The sequence below is a fragment of the Alosa pseudoharengus genome, unplaced genomic scaffold, assembly GCF_046254945.1.
Source record: "Alosa pseudoharengus isolate Yale_2024_CS ecotype anadromous, Long Island Sound unplaced genomic scaffold, YU_APseudo_1.1 YU_APseudo_1.1_scf_12, whole genome shotgun sequence".
NCBI classification, from domain to species: Eukaryota; Metazoa; Chordata; class Actinopteri; order Clupeiformes; family Clupeidae; genus Alosa; species Alosa pseudoharengus.
Genome location: NW_027468587.1, coordinates 30131210 through 30152938, shown reverse-complemented (window position 1 = coordinate 30152938; position 21729 = coordinate 30131210). Strand labels below are relative to the sequence as shown.

Here is a 21729-nt window from a genome sequence, read left to right as displayed (position 1 = left end):
TTAAACACTGTAAATTTAAATAAAGTTTTAATTAAACATGTACATTTATATGTTTTGTTGTCGACCCACTTTTACCGTAATTGTAGACTTCAGTACCAACAGGAACTTCCGGCCTTATCCACCTTAAAGGGCTTACAGTACCATTTCTGAGATAACCTCATGTCATACAGCAACTGCATCATGTGTATATGCTTAAATTTCTCTGTCTATTTATGCTCCTTTCAGGTGTCCTCTGACTAACCTAAAAAACCTGTTTTGATATTCATAGACAGAACATAGGAGAAGGACTAATGTCATGCAGAACTTGATCCTTGGCCTTGAGCCTTTTACAAAGTGAAACAGTAATTATTTTGTCACAAGATCCACATCAGGCAAGTCCACTGAGACTCTATGCAAAAGAGTCCAATAGTCTATTTGAGTTCTGAGTTTTCATAAAGCTGAAATTAGCACATGGCCCAAAGTGTCTTTCCAATCAATATCACCATATGAGTGTAGTATATTTAGACCAAATGCATCGATATGTGCCCTGATCAGAACATTTCTTGGACCATTTTCTTTTTACCCATCATTCCACAGTGCTCCAAAGACACATTTGCCTGTGAGATGATGTGCATGACTGACTTAGGTGTTGCCTGCTTGGCAACCTTGCTTGCTTTCTGAGAATTTGTGCTGAGTCAAATCTGCTCTCGGATGGCCATTTGGTTTGTAAATCCACCTGTTGACTAGAAGTCTGTGTTCTGAGGGGCCAAGTTGTCTCCTAATTATACAACTTCACATAGAGCTATAACTCCCCAAACAATCAGGATGTAATGTATTTCCTAGAGCCGTAAAGTAGAAACCAAGAAAATATTTCCATCTCACTGTATGACTAGATTGCGCAAATATGAAAGACAGTTGTATGATATGCTTTTAAATGTAGACAAACTACTTGAAAATGCATTACAGTTGATATTAATATGCCAAACTTCATGACTGCAGCAAAGGATCTCCACTTTTTTCTCACAACTAATGTGTGGGGGTGAGTGTCCTGATCATTGATGAAGGTAAAAGGCCTGGCTGACTATTTTGGAAGTAAAATAACTTTCCTTCATACCCAATTTACATGGCTGTGACAACATGAGAGGAAACTGTTGAGAGAATAGAATCACATAAAGTGGAGGAGGAGACCTAAAGAGGAAAGCCAGTGTGTGTCTCACTCCTTCTGCGGCATTTACTTGCTCAACCTGTTTCAAATGCCTTCTTCAGGAGTCTAAACAAATGAGCGAATGCCTGGCTGTGATTTTCTACCCTCTTTCCGCAATGTTTTGAAATCATTTTCAGCACAAACAGAAGGAAAACCTCCTCCGTTTCTTGCCTGGATCTGGGGCTTGTGTCCTAGTGCGTTCCATAGAGGAAGGTCAGGATCTTCACTGAGAACTTGACTCGGCGGATGGGTAATTAACTGCTTACCGGGGAACCAGGCAAACTTCATCTGCGGCTGGAAGACACAGAGCTAAGGCCATGTTTCTGAACCGCTTCCAGGGGCATCGTTCTCCCCACCTCCTCAGCAAAGCACTACTGATTTACTTACATGTCACCTGGACGTTACAAGGTAAGGATCACATAGATTGAATATAGATTGATTACTTTCAAAATCTAAATAATACATGGTATCTAGCCAGAGCCTTTTTATGTTTTCCATATATACAGTACATGTACCTTTTTGACAACAAAATCTACTTTTTGTGCATTTAAGTATAATATGATGTATGGATTTTAATGTTCTAGAATGTTTCTGACATGTTCTTATTCCAGAAGGCTTTAGTCCTCTGAGGACCAAATATGTAGTTCTCATTTCCTGTCACTAGCAGGAAATTCAATAATCAAAGCAATGCAACATGAATCCAGACTGAGAATCCATTTCCATCGTAGGCCTATTTGTATTGGCATCCATCAAATGGTATTTGCTCATCACTCTCTGTCCTTGCCACTGTATTTCTTCAGACTCCATATACACTCAGAGACCTGGGAACATAACGACAGCCACTGGTGAGCCAGCCAGCTTCCACTGTGGGATCCCATCATCTGCAGGGAGGGTCGACTTCTCAATCCAAGAAAATGAACAAGGGAACAACAAAACCCTCAGTTGTCCAGGGAACAAAACACATGAGTGGCCAGAGAAGGTGAGTATACCAAAGAAATTAAGAAAGGAAAGAAAGAACACTCTTAAAACAGATGTGTTGTCCCTATCTGGACACAGAGATGTGTTCAAAGTCAAAGTCTGCTTTATTGTCAATTTCTTCACATGCCAAGACATACAAAGAGATCGAAATTACGTTTCTCACTATCCCACGGTGGAGACAAGACATATTTTAACAATTAAGTCCACAGACAAACATAACATTCAAGTAAACAATAAAAAGTAAATAAGAAGGCACATACAATGAAGGAATAAGAGCAGCAAAATTGGGTTATAATATATATAATAATATGATATAATATAATATAATATAATAGTGCAAAGTCAGGCCAATAAATGGCTGAGGTAGTTCTGTTTGACCTAAGTAAGCAAGTGCAGTGGTGCAAGTTATGTAAGAGCAGCAGAAGTGTGTTGTGTTTTCAGGACAACAGGACAACAACAACAAGTTGCAAAGTGTGCAAGTGTACAAGTGGAGTAGTGCAAGTGGAGTAGTGCAAGGCAGCCATTGTGGGTCCAAAGTCCAGGATGTTATGTAGCCGAGGGTGGAGGGGGGAGAGGGGGGAGAGAGTTCAGCATCCTAACAGCCTGGTGTATGAAGCTGTTGGTGAGTCTGGTGGTGCGGGAGCGCAGGCTTCTGTACCTCTTCCCAGAGGGCAGTATATCAAACAAATTTTGAGCGGGGTGACTTGCATCACTCACAATTGTGGTCGCCTTGCGGGTGAGGTGGGTGGTGTAAATGTCTTTCAGGGAGGGGAGTGAAGCACCAATAATCCTTCCAGATGTTAGGACTGTGTGTTGTTTTCATGTGTTGTTTTGTGTCATATAAAAAAGGAAACAACACAAACTGTGTTGTCCCTATCTGGACACAGAGATGTGTTAAAAAAAAAACAATGCAAGTTGTGTTTGTTTTAACACAATTTGTGTTATATAAAAAAGGAAACAACACAAACCGTGTTGTCCCTATCTGGACACTGAGATGTGTTAAAAACAACGCAAGTTGTGTTGTTTTCAACACATTCGTTTTAAGAGTGAAAGAATAAGAGAGAGGGGAAGAGAGAGAAATAAAGAAAAGAAATAGAGTGATACAGACAAGAATGATACAAATAATGCAATTTGTCAACTACACTGTAATTCTCTGTGTAATAACGGCAATTCTCACAGAAATTATTAATGGACGACATGTAATACTTTTTCTTCTGTCTTTTCTTTTTATCTAAATAATTCAAAACTGTCAGAAACAATATCCATTATTTTTCCTGTTTTCTGTTGGCCCTCTTCAGGCATTGAAGTGGTCATGTACTGATACTGCTACTGAAATACTGGCTATTTGGACCATCACTGGCACATCGTTGTCTGATAATGGCACCATGTTCAAGTGTAAGGCACAGGGGCAGCCAGAAACTGTTGGACATCTCAGCGTGTTTGGTATAAAAAAATTACATTTAATTTTAAATTTAAATTTTGAAAGGTTTAAAATTTCAGTAAAACAGAACAATGGTGTGTGGTAATGTTCTGTGTTTGTGTGGTTTGTTAATATGTCTGTCTGTCTGTCTGTTTGTCTGTCTGTCAGTAAACAGCAGCTACTTTGGAATTCTTATCGGCTGTGTGATCGGAGGTTTTTTTGGCATCCTCCTCGTCTTTGGCCTAATATACGTGTTCCTGCAGAAATCAGAATCGTTCCGGGAATGCTTCAGTGAGTACCTTGCCCCCCTACCTATGTATGATGTACAGTACAGCCCTCACAGAGAATCTGCCCATAGACGTTAATGCCACTGGATGTTAATTCTCCCGTGTTTCTAATCTTGATAAGCTTGAACAACACAATGTAAGAATTGCTATTTATAGCCATTGTTATCCATTTTCAATATACTGGGTGCCCATTTAGAGCTAAGAGGGTAGACAAGACATTGAAAACTGATGAGAGGGGTCTGGCACAGAGCAACACATTTACAGAGTGCAATACCAGACATTCTGGGCATGTACCAGCAATCACAGAGATTCCACTCAGTGCAGTGCATCATCAAAATGAGTTTGGTAAAACAGGTAAAAAGTACATCATGTTGCTTTAATGAATATCCATGGTGCAATTGATGTGATTATATCACATGCTCATCATTCCGGTTGTCTGATTTGTCTGTTCAACAGGAGGAAAGCGAGAGGAAGATGAATGCACAATAGTTGAAGAGTCAAAGGGGTACTAACTTGACTTTTGTTCAGCATGCCTTGAAACCCCTTAAGTCAAACTTTACGTTGTAGTAGCACATGTAACCATTATTTTTTTTCCAAACGAGTTTGTTTAGTAACCAGACATACTGTAGACATGCAAGTTCCCACTTTGACCAGAAGATGGTGTCTCTTCCTTGAAACAAGCCATGGAGCCAAACAGCTATAGATGTATGATGTCCATAATGATTTACCATGACATTGTAATAAGTAGTAAGGTGTTGTGTTGTTTGGATGTTTGCTTTTTGTCTGTTTACATTGTTTAATTCTTCAACGTTTATTTCAATGAGTTGATCTTTTCGTACAGTTTCAACGAGTGTGTATATGTGAATCATAACAACGGCAGGATACGGCTTGAAAAATAGAAACAGTTCTGAACGAACAGTGGGGAAAGTAGATCAATATTGACACAGGTGGTTTCCTTGGCCTTTGAAGAACAGTTACAGTGATATCTGCAAAACTTTTGTTTGAAGATGATACTTTATATGATCATCAATCTATACTTCAGTTTCAATATGAATGTGCTCTATGTGAATTTACTTTAACTTGTTTTTTTGCACTTTTTGTCAGCCTCAAACTGTAAAACACATTACAGCACATTATCTCTGGAATTATCATTGTTCTCGTCTGATCTTTGTCTTGCTTTACCCAGATTTAAATTGTAAATTGAAATGAAATAATAGTTGCGTAGAAGCGCTCTGAGCATATCAGACAGACTAGACATTGGTCTTTTTAAAAAGGTAATATGTGTCCCTCTCTCTATCCCTCTAGCTTTGTAGGCATTGGGGTTGTGTTGGGGTGAGTCGTTTTCACAAAGGAATTGTGTAATATACATTAAAGTGGCTTTCTGCACAATATCACTCAGTATGTGTTTCATAATTATCATCCATGCGCTGGTTATTGCTCACCCAAAAGGCTTGCCACAACCGTTATCAGCCTTTCTTGTCATCCATCTCGTTCAACTGCCCCCCCCCCCCCCCCCCAGGCGCACCTCTTGCAAATACAGCAAGTATACTGAATGGGAATCCATAGGCAAGAGTGGCTTGTTTGCACTGTAAAATTCTTAACGTTTTTTTAGCAGATAAGTCAGTAGGATTGTAATCATTAACCAAATGTCTTGAGTCTTGAGTCTTGCCTCTGACTTGCTATGCAACATGTCCTCTTTAATTGGTTCAATTATAGCACATATGTTAACTTTCTTATTTTATAGGCCTAATTAATATTCCTCTCATTGTTTTAGTTTTTGAATAATATTGGCAGTATATCCAGTTACCGTGATATTTGCCGAGTAGGCCTAGTATACCTATTTTACACCACTGGTGAATAGTGCAAGCATGTATGTATGTATGTATTTTTCATGTCTTGCTATCCAGACTCCTAGCATATCACTCATAAAATGGACGGGCATGTATTCCTCGGCTCTGGAGTTGTAGTAATACCATCTGACATTAAGGTACCGCCTCCAAACTAGATCCCCATGGCTGGAACCCCCCCACCCCACCCCACCCCACCCCCCGCCCGAGACTGCCGCTTTGAGTGGCTTCTGAATGTAAGTGAGGTGGAATCTTCCACTGAGGTAGCCTATCGCTCCTGAGTGTAGGTGAGGTGGAGGTAGAATCTTCCACTGAGGTAGCCTATTGTTCCCGGGATCCTCCCTGCGTGAGCAGCCTGTTTCCCTCCAGGCTCCATCAACCTCCTCTGTCTCCTGTGGTCTCCTTCTAAGAGGGTTGGACCGATTCTCCGGCTCACTGAAGTTTCTTTCCTGAAAATGAATCAGGAGGGAGGTTTTTTTTTTTTAATGTTTTTGCTACAGTGCACTGCTTATCTGAGTTGTCTGGAGTCTTGAGGTTGTATTTGTTCTGCTATATATGTCATATACAGTATAAATAGCCAATGCGTTTTAAGTACAAATGCGTTTTAAGTAAAAACAGTTTTATGGTTCAAAATCAGACTGAGATGAGGACAACAAAGTTAAACAGTAAACTACAAAACAGGTATAATTGTCATTTTAAGACATCTTCGAAAATATCATGTTGTAGATCAGGTCTGAAAACACCACATGTGACACATATAGCGTCTCTAAACTGTTCCCAATATTGGAGAATAGATTTATTGAATAAGTAGCAAGGAAGACAAACGGCAAATTCCTGGTTTGATACTGTACATGGCTTAACTGAGTTCACCCCAGTAGAATGAGTATAAGTATAAGCATATATACTCTTTTGATCCCGTGAGGGAAATTTGGTCTCTGCATTTATCCCAATCTGTGAATTAGTGAAACACACACAGCACACAGTGTACACACAGTGAGGTGAAGCACACACTAATTCCGGCGCAGTGAGCTGCCTGCATCAACATATATATATACTCTGGGAGCAGTGAGGGGTTAGGTGCCTTGCTCAAGGGCACTTCGGCCTTGCCTACTGGCCGGGGTTTGAACCAGCAACCCTCCGGTTACAGGTCCGAAGTGCTAACCAGTAGGCCACGGCTGCCCAATGCTGTAATGTGCTGAATGTGCTGAACAAAATCACAACATCAAAACCATCATGCACACAAAAAGTTTCGACCAATAAAAACTCCATGTGTATGCACCTTCCTAGAATCCAAAATTGAAGCCTTTCCTATGCACAGAACCAGATGCTCGATGTGAAGCTAATGTTTGGGCAACAATATTGCAGTGGGATAGCGTGACAGGAGAAAACAAGGAACAGTGATAAGGACAGCCATAGCTTACCTCAGGCTGTGTTTTGGTTATACACAATAAGGAGGAGTCATCACTCAAGGTAAAGCCAAGAAATGATAAAAGTCATATCGGAGGACACTTTCAATCTGTCACACTGACAAGACGTCTCAAGCCACCAGAGAGAATTTCTCCAGCTCAGGTAAGGTCAAAAAATCATGGCTGTGAAAAACTACTATGGTTTTGTTTTAAATAGATCAAAAATGTGTTTAAGAGAATGCGTGTGTTTTAGATGCAACTCATTTTACAATATTTAATGATATTCAACTCTTGATACCTTGCTTACAAGGGAAACGGGAAATGCTAAATAGTCATTTAACTCGTAAATGTGGATCAGATTATGTCAAAAGCTGAATGTAATTTGATATGCTGCCTAAATGGCCTCATGTAGATGAAGAGTTAGGTGCCTACATGCCATATCCACCATTTTGTTTTCCAAGTTATTGGAATCAAAACAACACAACTGCAATTTGATCGATATTACCTGACATACACAATTAAATAGCCTGACTTTTTAATGGATAAAAAACGGAGATATAGCATTTTGGAACCAAACTCTTCACATGTAGATTTTCATTGTAGTGGTTGAGAACTGATACCAACCCAAATAGGCCTGCCATAACGTCTGATCATTATCATGTGAAAAAAGGAGACCAAGGAGACAAAACCGCTAAACCATAAGTTGATACACGAACAGAGTGAGGCCACATAATTTCCAAAACATTCTGCGTTTGCCCTTGCTGGAATCCAAGGTCAACCCAAGGGTGTCCGGGAGCCTGCTGGGTCTTCTCTACTCAGTTACATAGTGATGCTGTTTACTGTCAAAACACTGGTACAGCTGGTTGGTGTCGCGACTAACTTTGTTATTTGGCTCTTACCCAAAGAGCACTGATTCAAAATGAGGAAGAGGCAAAGAAGGCACATTTCTAACCTCAAAATGTATAGAAACTCAGGCACTTTTTCTTGAAAGCTATTCTTGTTTTGAAAGAACAATAACAGCCTGTTCTTTGTTTATTGGTAGGTGATCAGAAAGATGGAACAGTTCAGCTTTCTATTTCTTTTGGGAGGTAAATGGTCTTCCTTCTCTTTTTAGTACAGTCATGTAATTTCCTTAACCCTGTCACTCATACATGCCCAACTCTTTTCTTGGTGCTTCACAAATCTCTGCATATTAGAAATTTGTACAGATCATATTATGAAGATCATATTATGTAAGATATTATGAGATACAGTATCATATTTCTTTGTATCAGTTGCAACATTCCTTGCGCAACTTGACCTTGACAAGTCATAGAGTTGTCCTTCAGCTCAGTGTCATGTGAACTGTGTTTCCTTCTCCTTTCTCCCACCAGTCTTTTGTTCCCTCTTCATCGAAACTGAAGCAAGTAAGGGACCATATGTGTTTGTTGTATTCCGGGTTTGGGTTCGGTTTTTTATCTGTCATTTGTCCGGTCCAGTGGGTGGTGGTGTTCCCATGATCCCCTCCGTCGCCTCTTCAGAATAGCCATTCCTGTCCAGTCCAGTCCTGGATCATAGATATTAAAAAGCTAGATACCGCATTGACTGTCGAGTTCTATCAGGTGGCATCGTAAACATGGCCGCCATATTGGTGGGGGCAGCACCTTTATTGTGTAAGGGCAACATTTGCAGGCAATCACAGACACCTGTGATTTCCAGTCAGAGTCACATGCTCCTCCATTGGCCTCCAGTGATTGTTGCCCCCACCAAGATGGCGTCACTATTTACGTACGTTCTGGAGCCCAATGCGGTATCTAGCTTTCTAATATCTATGTCCTGCATCACCTGATCAGCCCCGCCCCTCTGCTTACTGCAACCTGGATCCACTTGGACCCCCATGCAGGCTGGGTCATGTGACCACCATAACCCTTGACCACTGTGACATCTAAACAAAATAATTATCTGCATATTCAAAGTTATACAGATGTACTATACTGATAACACGTACTGTGATTGGCTTTTCTTTCAATCTGTTCCCCTTTTAATTGTTTCCTGTTTATCCACCATTCATCCCTTAAGGCCCATTCGTATACGGTAAGTAGTCCTTACACAAAAATATTATATATTTAGTAAGCCCTAAAACATACACATAATACATATACATAACACATATATATAATACTTATAGAATTTTCTTCTGAAATATTTTTCTGAATCCACTTTTAATTCTAAATTTCTTTTGAATTTAATTAAAAATCATTTTCAAGATGTTTATTGTTACATATATATTAATCCACCTCTGAATGACACTTGCCGTTATTGTGAATTGTTCTGCTTCACCTTGGAAAGTCAATGATGATGGTGTACATTCAGCTGGTGTCAACAGAGTTTTGTTTGAGCTGCCATTGCCAGTGAATAGGGGAAGAACTCCAGTATCTTGTGAAAGGCGAAAACAGGGTCAAACAATTACATTAGACTAGCACTAATATTATGATAAAGTTGAGATTATGGAGGAGGAAAACAATAATTTCAATTACAAAGCAATGTAATTCAGTAAATAAACTAATCAATCTATCACTATGCATATGAATGTTATAGATCACATACTGTAAAGGGGTGTACAAGTCAGTGTGTGAATAGATGCCAAAAGGAGGCTAACTCTATATCTGTGTTAGCCAGTCAGTCAAGTTGTCCAGTAAACCTGGAGTTTAACTGATGCTTTGTTCTGTCAACAGACTATTACAAACTACGAGTTGGTGGCTTGGTGTTCGCAGGCATGCTTGTGACAGGAGCAATTGTTTTATTAATGTGTAAGTAAATAAAACACTGTCTAAAGCATTAACTCATGTTTAGTTATTTAGTTTATTAACTCATCTCAGTTGAAATGGTGGCTTAAGTAACACATTCAACAGAAATAACACATTCTTCCCCACTTCTCTTCACAGGGAACAGGTGTAGGCCAAGCAAGTGAGTTTCTCAGTCAACAATTGTTATTTGTAAAAGCTTAATATACATACATGGACACAGACGGCACTTCACAACACTTTCCCCTTCTGTTAACATTACAGGAAAGGAGATGATGACTCTGAAATTTGAGATCCTTCAGAGGACTGCACCAGTTTGGGATTTGTTGTCATGACAGCCATAATCATGTTTGATGGGTCTGATGTTGCTAGGGTAATTCTGAACTATAAAGAGAGGCGCTGTAGTGACTAGATGGGTTCAAATGCATTTGCTTTTATCTTTATTTACTGAAGCCATTGCATGGAATTGTGAATCTTACATTAAAAAGGACTGTGTCCTTTCTGTGTATGAAGAATAGAATCACAGTTTGGTTGAGGTTGAGTGGATTTGCTGATTCTTTTTTCTTCTTATAATAAAATCTTTCAACTAAGACAATGGTAGCCTATAAAGGCTAAAATTGAACGATCCATGGTTTCTAAATATCACATCTACTCAAAAAGGCTACGGAAGCTAACCACCGTTTTGGTTTAGGCGTGCATGGAAACCAAGAAATGAAAGTCTACTCCGCCCTAAAGTGCTTCACATCAATTCAAAACTCAGCCCATTTCCAAACTGAGCCAACCTGTTGAACGTCAGTGAAAAGGGTGTTGGCCTCAGTCTTCCCTAAATCAATATACAGACTCTGGTGCCAACAAAGGTTTACGATAAGTTGTCCGTCTTTTATTCTTCGGCTATTCGACACGTGTGAAAAGGTTAGAAGGTAAGATTCAGTGCATCATAGCGTGTATGCCATTATAAATAACGCATTCTGCGTCGTAATAGGCCACTATAAAAGCCTATATATTTTATATATTGTGGTCACGATGATGTTAATGGTATTCATTGGCAGCATATGCCACCTTTCACCTTCCTCTGTACGTATGTTTTATTAAGGCTATGGAACATATACTAGGTGTTTTAAAAAGCGATTTTAATTTTAAGATTGTAGCCTACCCTAACATTATCCGAATAAACCGTCCTCATGTGGAAAAGAGAACTGGCTTTTCATTTCCGGATAGTCGTAGGTTTTTTAGTGCGAGACTCGGAAAGTGCGAGAGTAGGAAAGTAGCCTAGCGGTCTATTCTCCCACAATTGTTATGCCTGGCTGCAATGACTAGGATGCTTAAACCCTACAGCACTGAATCATAACTAGATTGATTTCAGTGTGTGTTGTATAATTTCTCCTATACCCATGTAATGTGAATTTGAAAGATATACGTAGATGAAATGTTCGTATGGAAATTGGACACTTAAAAGCTGTACTATGCTCTAATCCATACGCGGGAGAACCGTAGCATGTGCGGTTTAATTTGCGCAACAGGCGACATGCTTCAGCCTTTCCTGTCATGACGCATGTGTAGGCTACTTTGTACCGACTTGTGAATGGGAGATGGTGCGCACATTTCCTTAACCATTAGACATATAGACATCAAACATATATTGGATCTAGCCCAGCCAGTTGCTCAACTGTTGTTTCCGAGATAGCAACCATGGCTTGGATTCAAGCGCAGCTTTAGTGCGAGACTCGGAAAGTGCGGAAAAAAAAAGAAATCCCAGCCTGTGGGATGCACTGCTCTAAATTCCATCAGGACCAGTGAATATTTCTGATATAGTGCAATGAAATTGTATATGTGGTAGTTGCAGTTGTAGCCTACTCTATTTTTGGAAGAGGAAAATCTGTGGCCTGCACTCACATACTCACATACATCTGTTTCAAATAGTTCAGTAGAGTATGAGAGTCTGTAATCATCTTGTTCATTTTGACTACCACTGTTAACCTTTTAAAAATAACACTTGATGTTATTATACCAGAGCACGAGGAGTGCAATTGAGGAACTTTTTGTAATGCTAACTGGCTTCAGTCTCAGTCTACACGAAAAGCATTCACTCCAACTACAAGTCCAGCTTTGTTATTATTTTCAAATTTGAGCTGCTAGTGCTCCCAAAAATATCCAGTTCCAAAGAAAAAGAAAAGCGTGTCTAGTCTGACTGTAGTTACTCTCAGAGGAGTAGTGGTGGCGTGTAGGAAGAATGAGTCATGGAAATAATATGTGCCTTTCTCCCATGCGCTTCTCACATGAGACAATCTCATGGAAATATCCCTCTATGGTGCCAGTATTAAGTGTGGCTCAACGGTGTGCAAAGACAGGAAACACGTGGTGTGAAACAGTCATTAACTTGAGCTATCTCGATGCCATGTTTATTCCTTCCTTTAGAGTATGAATGGGTGTTTTATGTCATGAGAGGACACGCGTGGTCTGGAATGTGTCTCCCTGTGTCTGTCGTTTAGACTGCCTCTCTTTGTGTACTGTCAGTATTGCTCCTTGCCAGAATTTCACTTTCATTGTGGAAGGACATCTTCCGCCTAGTCAGGGTGCGCGCACAGCAAGACGTTGGATTTGGGATAGAATTCTCCAAATGTTTACACAGCAAAGACATGGGAGAGAGTCTCAAATATGAAATCGTATGTCAATCGCCAGTGATAGTAGGCTTCTGTTTTGTAATCAGTCCTATCTTTTTGAGAGATCCTGGAAAAAATCAGGCCTTAATAATAATCTTTTGTTGTTGTTGGGGACCTACACAATGTAACAAAAGAAGCTCTCTGTTATGTCAGCAAGGTTGCAGTGAGGTACCATTGTCACTAAGATTCATGTTTACATGTGTAATAAGTAGGGCACAGGCCATTAACCAGAGCCCAACAGGTGTTTTTTCTTGTTGATCATGGCTGTTGCAGTGTCAAGGTCATTGGTAAACATTTGTGGACATAACTCCTGATTTCTAAATCTTGTCCTGCGGTGTCCCATTAATTGCGTTGGACACACACTGACAATGAATGGTGAATGAATTTGTTGTGACTGTTTTGAAAGTATTTTTTCCATGTATTTACTATTTAATTAAAGTAAAAAAAAAACAGACAGTGATTGGTTTGGCAATCCACTCCAGTCATTTTGTCTGTACTCAATCAATTTTGGAGTTGAGTTTGAGATTCATATAGTCACTAAATTCTCTATTGTATGTGGCCTCTCAGCCAGTCCTTAAACCAGATGAACATTGTTCTCTAAAGGGCAGTCAGTGTGTGTGTGTGTGTGTGTGCCACACTTCAAAGTGCTCAAAGTCTATTCTTAGTGGCAGGGGTTTTGTTCTTAAATTAGGCTCATACACATATTGGATTCCTATGACCACGTGGCAGAGGCTTTATGTAGTGTGGTTATGGTTGGCCTGTGCTTCCGTACTTTGGTGGGAGGGGGAGACCTGCAGGAACTGCAAACAGGAACCCAGCAAGATCCAGCTAGACCACACACTTCAAGGGTCACTCTTGGATACAAATACAGCTGTGAGAATGCACAGTGCACTCTGTACAAGTACAAGTACACTCTCTCCCTTTCCCTCTCTCTCTCTCTTTTTCTCTCTGCCTTTCTTTCTCTTTTTCTCTCTCCCTTTCTCTCTTTCTTTTTCTCTCCCTCCCTCTCTCTATTACTCTCTATTACTATTTGTGGGCAACAGTGGCCTACTGGTTAGCGCTTCGGACTTGTAACCGGAGGGTTGGCGGTTCGAACCCCGACCAGTAGGCATGGCTGAAGTGCCCTTGAGCAAGGCACCTAACCCCTCACTGCTCCCCGAGCGCCGCTGTTGTTGCAGGCAGCTCACTGCACCAGGAATAGTGTGTGTGTGCTTCACCTCACTGTGTTCACTGTGTGCTGAGTGTGTTTCACTAATTCACGGATTGGGATAAATGCAGAGACCAAATTTTCCTCACAGGATCAAAAGAGTATACTTATACTACATACACAAGCATGTCAAGACATACAAACAGGAAGACACACACACTCGTACGCACGCACACGCGCACACACATATCACGCGCACACACACACAGATGCTCAGCTGCCATTGCAGCCTTGACCCTTGAGGCTATCGATAGGAGGTCCTGAGAATTATGCTGTAAGACAAACGTGAGTTCTCCAATGGCCCTGGTGCATTAGCTCCTTGGAGCCACAAGATTAGTCACATGGCCAGAGACAGTGTGCTCATCCAGGGGTCTAGCCAGCTGGCCACATGCCTCCCTCACCCGGCGCCCTGGCTCAACAAAGCCCCTAAGGACTGTGTAGCAATCTGTGGTGAGCGGCCAGTTACATAGCAGGACCTACACCAGGCCACCTTCAGCTTTTCACAGCAAACGGTTCCTTTATTTAGAAGGTTTTGTTTTTGTGCGTGTGGGAAAGGCATGTTAAACAGTGTGTGTGATTTATTTTTTCATGTGCTATATGTAGACATTAATGTGCACTAGGCTATTTGGACATTCTGATTCAGACTATCTATAAAGAATTTATGAAGAATTTCATTATACATCTTACCATGGTAGTAAAGCCTAGTTTGGTTTGTAATTACATTTGTCTAGTTTTTTTTTGTCAGTGCTTGCAAGGTCAATGCCATTGCCAGCGCCATTAAAAAGTCTGTGTGTTTACTCTGTCACTGAAAGGTACTTCCAGACAAACCATGGGCTTAGTAAAATGGCTTTTCTTTATCTCAATGTGTGTTCTTGGTTGCAAAGAAAGAAGAGAGGGAGAGAGAGAAAGATAGAAGGCGTGAGCAAGAGAGAGAGTGCATGAGCACATCAATAAGTAGGAGGTGTTTGAAGTTCTCGATTCTAACCTGAAAGCACAGCACACAGACAACACTGAGACTCTCCTGTCAAGCTATGTGGCCACAGCTCTCGCGTGACAGGAGAGTGTTTGCTGGATTGTGCAGCTGCAGCTTGCCAGGAGCCTGTAGTTTCTGCCAGAGGAGGCCTCATGCAACGACGCACCATGCTATGGCCAGTCATTCTGACCCAACACAGAACATGATTGTGGATTCAGCTTGTTGGTTGGATAATGACAAGCAAGTAGAACAAGGGAGGCTTGAAAGTGTGCATGAGAAGTGAGCATGAAGTGTGCATGAGAAGTGAGCGTGGGACTTCACTGGAGTCTAAGAAGCAGTGGGTGACAGCCCTGACGTGCCAGGTCACATCCCCACCGGAGTTTACTGTAGAGCGCGGAAACAAAAGGAAGCAGGGCGGGGTGGACGCCGCGTGGGCCGTCTCCAGATGCAGTGGAACGTGCAGGGCAAGTCCGTTCACAGCACCAGAGCATAATGGCTGATCATGCCTGTGGCCCAGACAGCCAACGTGACCCGTGAGAGGAGACGAGGACAAGACTCTTATTATCATCAATGCCTGGCCCCCCTGGTACTTCACCCGGTGGGGTGGGGGTGGGGGGGAGCAGAGAATGTGTGAGTGTGTGTGGGGGGGGGGGGCATAGTTGGCAACACTGCCTAGCATTCTTATACAGACACGTGGGGGTGGGGGGGGGGGGGGTTGGGCATGCTAGAAAATGTCTGCTTGCCTAATTCAAGTGAGAACTGTAATCTGACACTGTTCGTGAAAACAACAAGGATGAGAAAGGGCGACAAATAAGAAAAAGCACCAGGCTTTGCAAAGTCTTGTAAAACACATAGTAAAATCTCCAGAGCTGCACTTCCAAGGCTGCTTCAGGCATTTTCTCCCAATTGCCATGGTTGCTAAGGAGTAGGCTGGCTCAGGAATGAGGGCTGACATATAGTGTAGTCAAGAAGTGACAGCCACCGGGTCATGAATCCACAGAGTTATGCTCTGCACTGTTGTGATGTTTTTACTGTACGATGGAGAACTCCTTAGCTTGCTATTGTTTCAGCATGCGTTCACACCATTACGGAAGGTTGTGTATCAGATCAACACATTGAGTGGACATTGAGTGGGACAGTCGTCGTTTTTGGCAGAGTCACCCTTAGGTTGTGACCCTTGGACCATGTTATATGTACAGTTTGCTTACTGAGTCGGTGACCCTGTGTGTTTTCGTTGATTGGACAGAGAGTTATCATCTTATCACAGGAGAGGAAAAAGAGCTCTGCGGGACTGCAGGGATTTGCACAATCTCTTGAGGGCTTTCCATAGTGCCTTCAAATTAGCTGCCGGCCTTTCTCTCTCAGGGAGGTCTGTCAGGGTCTGGGCTGATCAAAGAGGGGAAATATTGGAGGTTCATTTTGGCACAGCTTGAAATGTGGTGATCCAGTTGTGTGTGTATATATGTGTGTGTGCGTGCGTGCGTATGTGTGTGTGTGTGTGTGTGAGTGTATGTGTGTGTGTCTCTCTTAGCTGGTCCTGTTCAGTGCGTTTACTAGGCAGGTAGCCTGTTTCGATTAGAACATATGAAGGCCTTCCTTTGTTTAGCTGAAATTTACATTAGCTCAGCCTACAGTCTCCATAGCTGCAGCCTCTTACGTCCATTTGACACATATCTTTTCAACTCAGCTAGATGATTTTCATCAAGAAAATGCAAATGTCTCTAATTCTTACAATCCTATCGTTTCTTTTAGTTGCAAATAGCACATGTATGTTTTTGCCGCATTTGCCGCAACAGTGGTTCTTAACTGGTCTGGCTTTGGGAGCCACAATTTCCCATGTTCATCAAGTCGCGACCCATATACAGGTGTTTGTTGTTCAAGACAACAGATACTGTGAGCTACATGCTAAGACACACAAAGTGCCTGTAGGCCTATATGTTTGGAACATACTGATGTTTGCCATTACATTTGTGAAGTCTTCAACTCCTGATGTCACCTTTCAAAGTAGGCTACCCGACAGGTTTGTCTTTGACAGGGGTGCTTGGTTTCCATGTGACATTTTTGTTTTGATGGTTTCATGCTCTCATGTACCAGCAATTCACTGCACACCATACACTGGGGTTTTCTGTCCCATTTTGTCCTCAATTTAAGTGAATCTATATCCTACTTCAAATATTTGGGGTCGTAGCCTAGGCCTACTAGTGTTTAGCGCTAAAATGATGTCTAACATGACTTGTCACATAAACATTGTCTATCTATGTCCAAGACTGACATACAAATAAAGTCTATCAAAATAAAGGTCCAATATTAGATTTGATGAAGTAGCATTTTAAATGAGCGATTTCTTCTTTTTTAACACCTTTGGGTCCCGACCCACCAGTTAAGAAACACTGGCATATAATGTCCTGGATTTGTATTTCAGTTTTAGTAGCCAGGAGCCATTTTGTGCATTTGGGTCAGATCTAATATCAACCTAAAGGGAGGAGCTAGAACTTGCAGGTTGTTGTTGACATTGGAACCGTTTTTTTTCCTGTTTTTGCTATTTGCTGCCCTTGGTGGAGTATGTTTAATCAGATCAAGTGGGTTATGGGATAGGACTAATTTGATTCAAGCCTTTCGTATGAGCAGGCCTTGGATTGTACAATGGTTTCAGTTTCAGTGTTTTATATTTAGAGGGCCCATTAACTCCTTAGTGGGGCTTGAATGCCAAGGATATTGTAAAGGACAATGTCGCTACATTCTCTTCTGTTATACACCAAAGCCAGAATTTAAACTTCAAAATCACTCCTAGTCTTTGTTTTCAGTGGTGAGTCTAAATATCAGTTAGCTTTTGGTCTATTTGTCCATAATATTCCAATCATATATATATTTTATCCTTCAGCAGGTATGCAGTCAACGATGGCAAGGATTTTTGCAGCAGTCTTCTTCACACGTGAGTGAGCTTTTTATCCCCAATCTTCAGGAGAGGGAGATATTTGTATGATTGTTTCCAAAACCCTATCTACCCCTCCATTGCTAACATTCACAATCCATCTAAAAACAAGAAACTCAGACCACTCAAAGTTCCAATTTCATTTTTCTATGTATACTGTAGCAGCGAGCTAATTATGTTTACTTCCTGTTTCCTGTGGGAGAATTATAGGTATTGATTGTTCATTATTGGGTATTAATTAACTAATGGGTACTACCCATCTTCAGTGTAGTTTACTCCCACAATGGGACATTTGCTGTTTGGGATGTGTGTACTTTGAAATCAGGAATGGTGTGTGTGTGTGTTTGCGTGCGTGCGCGCGCGCGCGCGTGTGTGTGTATGTTTGTGCACATGAACCTGGCATCTCATTTTAAGTATAGTAAGTGCCATTGGATGGTACTGGATGGAAAGTTCCCAATGCTAATTAAATAATACTTCCTACAGTAGGTGTCATACTACCGTAATGTACGTACCGTAACGTACCGTAATTAATAGCCGCAGGTTATACATTGATTTTGCTAAATTTCTTCAACTATGAGGTTATTGCACAGGGGCAGTTAATATGGCATTTAAATGGTTTTATTTTTTTATTTCCATAAAACACTGTCCTGCGGCTTATACACAATCCGGCTAATACACAAAAAATGACTGTACTGCACACCAAAACCTTCTTTAGCATTACATTCCAGAGAGACGACCAGTGTACCCAGAACAGGGATATGCATACTGATTTACTGTGCAATTCAAATGTATATCTCTAAATATAACCTAACCTACTATATTCTCCTTTTCTTTGGCCACAGTTGTATCCTTTGTACTGGCAGAGGAACGTGGACCAGAGAAACGTATGTTGCTATTTTATCACTTTATTTTTGAAAGAAAGTTTCACTTTTTCACTACTTTGATTTTTTAGCATGCTTCTTTGGAAGTTTGCAAGTTGTGGTGATTCAGACTGACCAGTGCTTGTTTGTTTATTTGGTTGTTTTCGCCACAGCGGAGGATGACCCTTTCACTTTTGGTAAGGCCAAAAAAATATGATTTTGTGACTCCAGAAATAAATGAAATTACATGACATTTATTTCAGGGTTGAACATGGTTAGTAAGTCATCTTCTCCTTTCTCTCCCCCGCTCCCATAGACTACTACAGACTTCGTGTTGGTGGTCTGATTCTGGCTGCAGTCTTGTGCCTGATTGGATTCACCATTCTCCTGAGTGAGATCCTATTCCACCGACCAGCTGCACTCAAACACACCTAGAGCCACACCTAAAGATCAAACACACCTAGAGCCACACCTAAAGATCAAACATGACCAGTAAAGCCCGCCTGGGCCATGCAAAGACCAGTGCTCAGGGATTTGCATCTAATTCAAGAGTATATATCTGGAAATATTTACATGCCTACAGTAGATTCTGACCAAGTGATCAGAATCTACTGTAGGCACATAGTAAATACTTTACAGCAGTATTACTACATCTAGACACACTTAGAAGCACATCCCTGAGCACTGGTCTTTGCATGCCCAGAGCGGCTCCTTTACTGAGTACATGCTTCTGAGTCTCTTTACAGGTGTGGCTCTAGGTGTGTTGCATCTTTAAGGCCTGGACTAGAGGTGAGTTGAAAGTGATCTGTCCACAGCCTTTTTTTATGATGTCTACCCTGCTGAAAAAAACAGCCTGACCAGCTTAAGGTGGTTTGCTGGTTGACCAGCTTGTTTCACCACCCTATGATGGTTGACCAGCTACAGTAAACCAACAAAACTCTTGCGAAAACATACCCTAAGCTGGTTTACCCAGCTTATGGTCATTCAGTTGGTTTTGCTTGTCGTACCTCAAGCTGGTCATTTTAGCTGATGTTGCTGGTCTACATTGCTGGTTCAACTGGCCATGCCAGCTCATGTTGGTCATTCTAGTAAAACCAGGATGACCATCTTACACCAACAATGTTAAGCTTGGCAGGCTGGTCACCAGCATGACCATGTTACACCAGCTGTATCCCACATGACAGGCTGATCACACCAGCATGACCAGCTTTCTCAAATGGTCACGCCTAAACTGGTTTCTAGCTGTTTTTTTTTCCAGCAGGGTAGTGTAGGCCTACTAACGTTCCTTTAAGGGGGCTGTTTTAACCATCACTTAATTACTGTTCCCCAGGAGAAAGGCAGGAAGCAGTGCTGCTGGGCAACAGATGCTCAACGACGCAGGTGCGTGTGTGTGTGTGTGTGTGTGTGTGCATGCAACGTGGAATATAATTGTAAGATGGGATAGATTCTTTCTACTACAGAGTTCTGTGATCTTATATGTAATCTATAGTAATCCTCCTGCCTCTGATTATTGGAATGGTTAAATATCTACTGAGAACATCCTTTTCACAAACAGATAAATTATCACAAACAAATGATCACAAATTATGTAAACAGATAATTTATGAGTGTGTTCATGGAGGGTCTCACTTTGCATTTCCTGATTGGATTTCACAGCCCGGGCCAGCGAATGCTAGATGGAAATCAGTGATCTAAGTACAGCATATGGGACACTCAGCAGTCCGAGGAGAAAGGATTGCCATGTTTCTTTTTACAGTTTGATCACTTAAATATGGTGGAATTTTCCAATTGGAGTGAAAGGTGTATCCATCATAGAAATGTGTCAAGTTGTTGTTGCGCATACTCCATCCTTACTTTGTTATTCAGCTGTGGATTGAAAGAGAACGGAAAAAATGCATATGGTAGACATGTGATTACCAAAAACATTCTGAACTCACTTGCATTGTCATTTTAAGGCCTTTAATTATATATATATATATATATATATATATATATACACACTGTAAATGCGTGTGTAGTCTAGACGCAGTTGAGAAAATATGCTAGTGTGCTTGAAGATATCACTGTATTCTTAATGACTCGATGGTACCCTAGTATTTTGATTTCAAAGTGTTTTGCCAAGATTAACAACAATATGATTACAGATTTCATACACTTGCGGATATGTTTGCTCTGCACTGTCACTACAGTTTTGATGTCTTTGTTTTTTTAGATGTTTGTTTCTCTCTGTCTAAAGTTCATTAACATTAAAGTCAGTAAATCTTTTTCAATGGTGATCAACTGATTACAGTGAAAAAACAAACAATACAAGAATTAAACAGTGAATGTTGAAGTCAAGCGTTTTCTCTTTACTCCAAATATAACATGTTCAGAACATTATTTCTCTTACTTATTTCATTATCCTTCTGACTACCTGCATTTCTTAAATAGATTATGTATCATGTAAATAGATTAAATAGACTGTATCATGTAGAAAATGCATGTAATATTGAAATGACTATGGAGCACAAAAAGCCCTTCTGTGAGGACCTCTACTGGATGATGAGTCACAGCACCTAACAATCACTGAAATAATGAATTGAACAGCTGCAATAAACATCAGATGCATTTAAATAAATTCAAAAAAGTTCAAAAGTTCATGAAACTTTCATTTAATCTAGATTCATTAAAGTGAAATATTTCAAGCCTTTTTGTTTGTTTTAATCTTGATCATTCTAATGTCAATGATTACAGTTTACAGCTCAAAAATCCAGTATCTCAAAATATACTCAAGATGATGAAAATCAAAAATCCAGTATCTCAAAATATTAGAATAAAGAATGTATAATACAGAAATGTCAACCTGAGTAGAGTTCTAATCAGCTAATTAAGTCAAAATCTAAGGCAAGGGTTTTCTCATCCTTTAGTCTCTCAGTCTGGGCAGGGCAATGGACTTTTCCACTAGATGCATCTGTAATATATTAGCATGACACCAATACAAAGCTTTCTTCACACTGCTTGGAGACAAACCAGAGGGGTATTTCACAAAGGCAGAATTAAGACATCCAAGATAAGTGATAAAGCGAGGTTTGACATAGCGTTGTCTGGTCATCCTAGCTCAACTCGTTTCACTAATGCCAATCCAGGATGAGTAGGAGCGAGTATGTCAAGCCAGGTGTAAGTAATTCAGGATGTGTGCGCGTTCTCGTTTCTG

The 21729-nt window shown here is 40.8% G+C and overlaps 2 long non-coding RNA genes across 3 annotated transcripts; both read left to right on the top strand.

Annotated features, from left to right (window-relative positions):
• The first annotated feature begins 7177 nt into the window (after positions 1-7177).
• On the top strand, positions 7178-18926 carry LOC143119329 (uncharacterized). 2 transcript variants are annotated; one of them, XR_012986273.1, is made up of 11 exons: positions 7178-7284; positions 8164-8209; positions 8495-8527; positions 9180-9194; positions 9836-9910; positions 10046-10067; positions 10169-10824; positions 17629-17676; positions 18519-18560; positions 18710-18733; positions 18853-18926. It is a non-coding gene; the product is annotated as an uncharacterized LOC143119329 (long non-coding RNA). The 2 variants fall into 2 exon arrangements; XR_012986272.1 differs by having other exon boundaries at positions 17626-17676.
• A 393-nt stretch (positions 18927-19319) lies between these two features.
• Positions 19320-20868, top strand: LOC143119328 (uncharacterized). The gene is made up of 2 exons (XR_012986271.1): positions 19320-19916; positions 20193-20868. It is a non-coding gene; the product is annotated as an uncharacterized LOC143119328 (long non-coding RNA).
• Positions 20869-21729: the final 861 nt, after the last annotated feature.